This window comes from Theropithecus gelada, chromosome 6 (genome assembly GCF_003255815.1).
Source record: "Theropithecus gelada isolate Dixy chromosome 6, Tgel_1.0, whole genome shotgun sequence".
NCBI classification, from domain to species: Eukaryota; Metazoa; Chordata; class Mammalia; order Primates; family Cercopithecidae; genus Theropithecus; species Theropithecus gelada.
The window spans coordinates 177,322,990-177,328,593 of NC_037673.1; the positions used below are offsets into that span (position 1 = coordinate 177,322,990).

The window sequence follows — 5,604 nt, forward strand, 5'->3', positions numbered from 1 at the left end:
GAGACATGGCCTCACTCTGTCACCCAGGTTGCAGGGCAGTGGTGCGATTACAGCTCACTGCAGCCTTAGACTCCTGGGCTTAAGCAATCCTTCTGCCTCTGCCACCCAACTAGCTGGGACTACAAGAATGCATCAGCATGCCCAGCTAACTTTTTCTCCTTTTCTTGTAGAGATGGGGTCTTGCTATGTTGCCCAGGCTGGTCTCCAACTCCTGGCCTCAAGTGATTCTCCAGCCTCAGCCTACCAAAGCACTGGGATTGCACAGGGCGGCCACTATGCCTGGCCTATTTGAATTTTTTTAAGGGATAAATAACTTTTATTTAATTTCTAATTTAAGCTATGGTATTTGAGGTCTCTTTGTTACCGCGGTTTATTTTATTTTTATATTTTGTTTGTTTGTTTGTTTGTGACAGGGTCTCACTCTGTCACCCAGGCTGGAGTGCAGTGGCACCATCTTGGCTCACTGCAATCTCTGCCTCCCAGTCTCAAGCGATCCTCCCACATCAGCCTCCCAGGTAACCTGAGTATCTGGGACCACAGGTGCACACTACCATGCCCGGCCAATTTTTTATGTTTTGTAGAGATGGGTTTTGCTATACTGCCCAGGCTGGTCTTCAACTTGTGAGCTCAAGTGATCAGCCTGCTTTGGCCACCGAAAGTGTTGGGATCGCAAGAGTGAGCCACCATGTCTGGCCTATTTGAAATTTTTAATTGAAAAGCAAAAATGAACAAAAACATAATTTGGGCCCACAAATACACAGTTATTTGATTTTCACCAAAGGCACCAAAACAATTCAACATGGAAAGGAAAGTCTTTGCAACAAATGGTTCAGAAACAACCATAGGAGAAAGAAATTAACATTAATCCCAACCTCACACCAAAACAAAAAAGTTATATAAATATGTATTCTTTGGACTGGCTGTGTGTGGGTAAAGGCAAAAAGTACAGGTTGAAAAATCAATTGGAGTATTTTGTAACATATAACAATTGAAATGTGGCTATATATATAACAAAAAAGTTATATAAAATAGAATTTACACTTAAACATAGAAGCTAAAATTTAAAAGTTTCAGGAAAAAAAAAAAACACACCGAAGAGTGTCTTTTTTTTTTTTTTTTTTTTTTTAATGGAGTCCCGCCCTGTCACCCAGGCTGGAGTATGATCTCAGCTCACTGTAACCTCTGCCTTCCAGGTTCAAGCGATTCTCCTGCCTCAGCCTCCCAAGTAGCAGGGATTACAGGCCCAGGCCATCACGCTCAGCTAATTTTTTATTTTTATTTTTTGTACAGATGGGGTCTCATAGAACTCCTGAGTTCCAGGGATCCTCCCTGCCTCAGCTTCCCAAAGTGTTGAAATTATACAGTTTAAACCACTCAGTTCTGTGTGTGTGTGTGTGTGTGTGTGTGTGTGTGTGTGTGTGACAGGGTCTCACTGTGTCACCCAGGCTGGAGTGCAGTGGTGCAAATTTGGCCCAATGAAACCTCCGCCTCCCAGGCTCAAGCGATCCTCCCACCTCAGCCTCCCCAGTAGGGTAACTGGGATTACAGGTGGACTACCAGGTTTTGCCATGTCGCCCACGCTGGTCTCAAACTCCTGAGCTCAGGGGATCCTCCCATCTCAGCCTCCCCAGTAGGGTAACTGGGATTACAGGTGGACTACCAGGTTTTGCCATGTTGCCCACGCTGGTCTCAAACTCCTGAGCTCAGGGGATCCGCCCACCTCAGCCTCCCAAAGTGTTGGGATTACAAGCTGAGCCACTATCCAGGCCAGTTCTTTTACTGGCGGTGGAGGGGGTGGGGGGGATTGTTTGTTTAATGGACAAAATATTTGAAGAGATACTTCACAAAGGAAGATAAACAAATGGTCCATAAACACATGAAAATGTGCACATCGTTATCCCTCATCAGCTAAATGCAAATGTAAACCATAGGAAAATGCTACATATCCACAAGAACATCTAGAATTTAAAAAAAAATAACCAGAATGCTTGGACATTGTTGATGGAGGAAAATAGTACAACCTAGTACAACCACTTTGTGGCAAAAGGTTTTTTTTTTGTTTTTTTTTTTTTGTTTTTTCTTTTTAATTGAGACAAAGTCTGGTTCTGTCGCCCAGGCTGGAGTGCAGTGGCGCGATCTCGGCTCACTGCAACCTCTGCCTCCCGGGTTCACACCATTCTCCTGCCTCAGCCTCTCGAATAGCTGCGAACCTGTAGTCCGCCACCACGCCCGGCTAATTTTTTTGTATTTTTAGTAGAAACGGGGTTTCACCCTGTTTGCCAGGATGGTCTCGATCTCCTGACCTTGTGATCCGCCCACCTCAGCCTCCCAAAGTGCTGGGATAACAGGCGTGAGCCACGGCGCTCGGCCAAAAGTTTTTTTTTTTTTTTTTTTTTCCAACTAAACATACACATCTTCTGCGACCAGAAGTTCTACTCCTAGGCATTTACCAAAAGCATATATCCATGAAGACTTGTGCACAAAAGTTCGTAGCAGCATTATCCATAATTGCAAAAAAATAAAAAGAAAAAGAAAAAGAAAAAAAACCTGAAGCAAGCCCAAATATCTACCAACAAGAAATGCAGCCTGGGGCCTGGGCAACATGGTGAAACTCCATCTCTTAAAAAAGAGAGAGAGAGAATGAAAGCGCGAGCGGTGGGCACTCACCTGTAGTTTCAGCTCATCAGGAAGCTGAGGTGGGAAGACAGATCCTGGAGCCCGGGAGGTCAACGCTGCAGGGAGCCTTGGTCCTGGGCCCTGCACTCCGGCCTGCGTGACAGGGTGAGAACTGATCTCAGAACAAAAGAGAGAGAGAGAGACAGAAAGAGAAAGAAAAGATAAGAAAAGAAAAAGAAAAAGAAAAGAAGGAGGGAAGGAAAGAAGGAAGGACGGAAGGAAGGGAGGGAAGGAGGGAGGGAGGAAGGGAGGGAATTGTGGGATACTATTCCCAACTAAAAGGAGCAAACTTAATCCCGGCTACTCGGGAGGCTGAAGCAGGTGAATCGATTGAACCCGGGAGACAGCGATTGCAGTGAGCAGAGATTGTGCCACTGCCGCTCCAGCCTGCACGACAGAGTGAGACTCCGTCTCAAAAAACAACAACAACAACAACAACAACAACAAAAACAAAGGCGGTGGGGGCGCGGACAAGCCGCCGGTAAACTCAACAACGTAGAGGAATCTCAGAAACGTGCTGAGTGAATGAAGCCTTACGCCAGAATAAGTGGGAAGATAAATCACTATAAACTGGTAATACCTTTCTGGAGAGTAATTTGCTGATGTGTATCTTTAACGGTTACAGAAATTTGACCCATTCATTCCACTAGCTATTTCTCCTAAGGAAATCATTATGATGTTATACAGAGATTGGGCCACAAGGATAATCTTGCAATATTATTTACAATTGGGAAAAAAAGAAAGAAAAAAACCTGGTAACAATCCAAATGTCCCACAAGTGGCTGCTTATATAGGTTAGAGTTCTTCCAAACAATAGAACAATGAAAATGGTGTTGTAGAATATTTCCTTTTGCATTTCCACTCCATGTGCTCCAGGCCCGCAAGCTCCAGCTCCACACCCGAACTCATGGCCTCCCATTCCCCAGGCAGCTTCTTCTGAACGTCCCCTCTCTCAGAAAGTGGTGCCAGCGCATCCCGGCTGTGCCACCCCCATGCCCACAGGCAACGCCAGACGGTTCCGCTGCCACTGTCACGTCTCTCCGAGGTCCCTCTACACCCTCTCTCGGGACTCCCATGCCCACTTATACCCACTTATACTACCGCATCCAGCGCGAACACTTCCTTGTCTTGTTTCTTTCCTTTCTCGTTTTGGAGACAGGGTCTTGCTCTGTCTCCCAGGCTGGAATCCAGTGCTACCATCATAGCTCAGCGCAGTCTCCACCTACTGGGCTCCAGCCATTCTCACGCCTCAGCCTTCCAAGTGCTGCAACGTCCTTTACCAAGATCAAAGGGACCCACCGAAGAAGCTCAGAATTATCATGAGAAATAAAATACAGCCGTGTATGCTGACTAATTACGATGGCAAAGACGCAGCGAGCCGGTTTCCGTAGTGTAGTGGTTATCACGTTCGCCTCACACGCGAAAGGTCCCCGGTTCGAAACCGGGCGGAAACACTTCCTTCTACTTTTCACCTCATCTCTTCAAATTTATTACACTGAAGACTAGAACACCCCACCGCCATCTCCACCTGGATAAGGAGAAAAGGCTATCAAGGGTATTTAAACCATTGCCTTTCTGCCTCAATCATTGATTGGCACCTGGGAAGAACTGAACCCACCTCGCTTGCTGTGGGCACCAGCGCGACGAACTCCCCACAAAGCCCGTCCCATGGGCGGATGCACACTGCCAAATGGAATTCCCGATGACGAGTTTCCCGGGCCGAGAAAGCTGGGGCCCAAGGGGAGTTCCTTCTTTTGTAACCCATGAAGGGGCAAAAATGGAGAAACCACAATAAACTGGCAGCGGTGGGATTCGAACCCACGCCTCCGAAGAGACTGGAGCCTTAATCCAGCGCCTTAGACCGCTCGGCCACGCTACCCCCGTTCTGGGGTCCGCCTACACCTTTTCCTTCCTTATACAACACCCCCAGGGTCCCTGGGCCAACAAGGCCTTGGGGCGAATCCACAGGGCATCGCAGAACCACCGCCTTCCAGCAGGATTCGCTGGGCCAGAGGCACCGGCTGGGAAACGGCTCCACCAGCGCCCTGGAAGAAAAGATTCGCGACGCGCAGGCCTCGGGATATGCTTTGGGGGCCACTCAGAAAGTCACCCACATTGGCCCTCTTCGGGGAGCCGGGGTGAGAGGAGGGGAAGCCTCCTACATTCTCACTTTAAAGAAAGATAAAAAGAAATAAACCAAGGCAGATCCCGTCAGTTTGGCGGCCGCGTATTCCTGCAGCTGCGGCGCCGCACTCTCCAGGCAGCAGCGCAGAGGACGCGCCTCGGGGTAGAGCCACCGCCGGTCCGTCCTCCCGTCCGCGGCCCAGTCCGCGGGAGCTCGGCGCCCGCTCTGCCCGGATCCACCCCGGCCCGGGGCTCCCGCCCGCCGTCCAGTCCGCCCCGCGGACCCGGATCAGCCTCGCCGCGCACGGCCCCGCCGGGCTCAGTTCTGGACTCGCGCTTCCACCGCCCCCGCCCGGCTCCCAGTTTCTGTTCGGCTCCGGCGGAACCCACCTAGTCCCAGCGAGTCTCCGCCAGCTCTTCTCCCCCTCCCGCCACGCCCCGTGCTGTGCTCTCCCACTTCCCGCCTCGCCCGCGGCTTGGGGAGGGGACTGAAGGGGACGGGAGAGGAGGGGACCCCAGGGCCGAAGCGCCCCGGGGGACGGAGGTCGACCCGGTTTTCCAGCCGCTGCCCCGGCGGGAGTTCCGCGGGTCCCACGCGGCCACCTCCAGCCCCGCGCGGTCAGCGCCGACTTCACGAGCAACCTGAGCCCGCTGGAGGACAGCGAGGACTTCCGCGATCGCCGGGACGCCGCCCCCGGGGGCTGCGCGGGGACCTCCAGGGCCCGAGGCGGGCGGCCTTCTCTCCTCGCCGCCGCAGCACCCACACGGGACCCCGCCACCGCCGGGCCGCTCGCGGGGCAGCAG

General features: G+C 51.3%; 2 non-coding genes across 2 annotated transcripts; one reads left to right on the plus strand and one right to left on the minus strand.

The window, feature by feature from the left end:
* Nucleotides 1-4,057: 4,057 nt before the first annotated feature.
* Nucleotides 4,058-4,130, plus strand: TRNAV-CAC. The gene has a single exon. It is a non-coding gene; the product is annotated as a tRNA-Val (tRNA).
* Nucleotides 4,131-4,473: 343 nt separating this feature from the next.
* On the minus strand, nucleotides 4,474-4,555 carry TRNAL-AAG. Its single transcript has one exon. It is a non-coding gene; the product is annotated as a tRNA-Leu (tRNA).
* Nucleotides 4,556-5,604: the final 1,049 nt, after the last annotated feature.